Consider the following 419-nt stretch of genomic DNA (forward strand, 5'->3'; position numbering starts at 1 on the left):
TAGTATTTTAAATTTTGTTTATTCAATAAATCATATTTATATTTTTGTTTTAGATCAATCCAGACTTCATTCAATTACTCTTGGGCTGGCAGCATTAGACCAAGCACACACTGCATCATATATCTCTGAGAAGTTTGAAGACACATTGAACTTCTGGGAAATATCAAAGGCTACCATCATATTATATGCCAATATTATGGTAAGAGCTGTGAAAGATAGCTTTGGGCATGATAAAGCCTTACAATGTTATGCCCATTGCTTAAATTTATTGGTTGAACAAGCGCTCGAAGATTCACCAAATATATCTGTCATAATAAACAAAGTAATAAAGTGATAATAAAGAACAAAAATTTGATGTTAATTGAACTAATGTACTTTCGATAAATTTAACAATTACTACTACATACTTTGAACTTTTT

This window comes from Acyrthosiphon pisum, chromosome X (genome assembly GCF_005508785.2).
Source record: "Acyrthosiphon pisum isolate AL4f chromosome X, pea_aphid_22Mar2018_4r6ur, whole genome shotgun sequence".
Classification (NCBI taxonomy): domain Eukaryota; kingdom Metazoa; phylum Arthropoda; class Insecta; order Hemiptera; family Aphididae; genus Acyrthosiphon; species Acyrthosiphon pisum.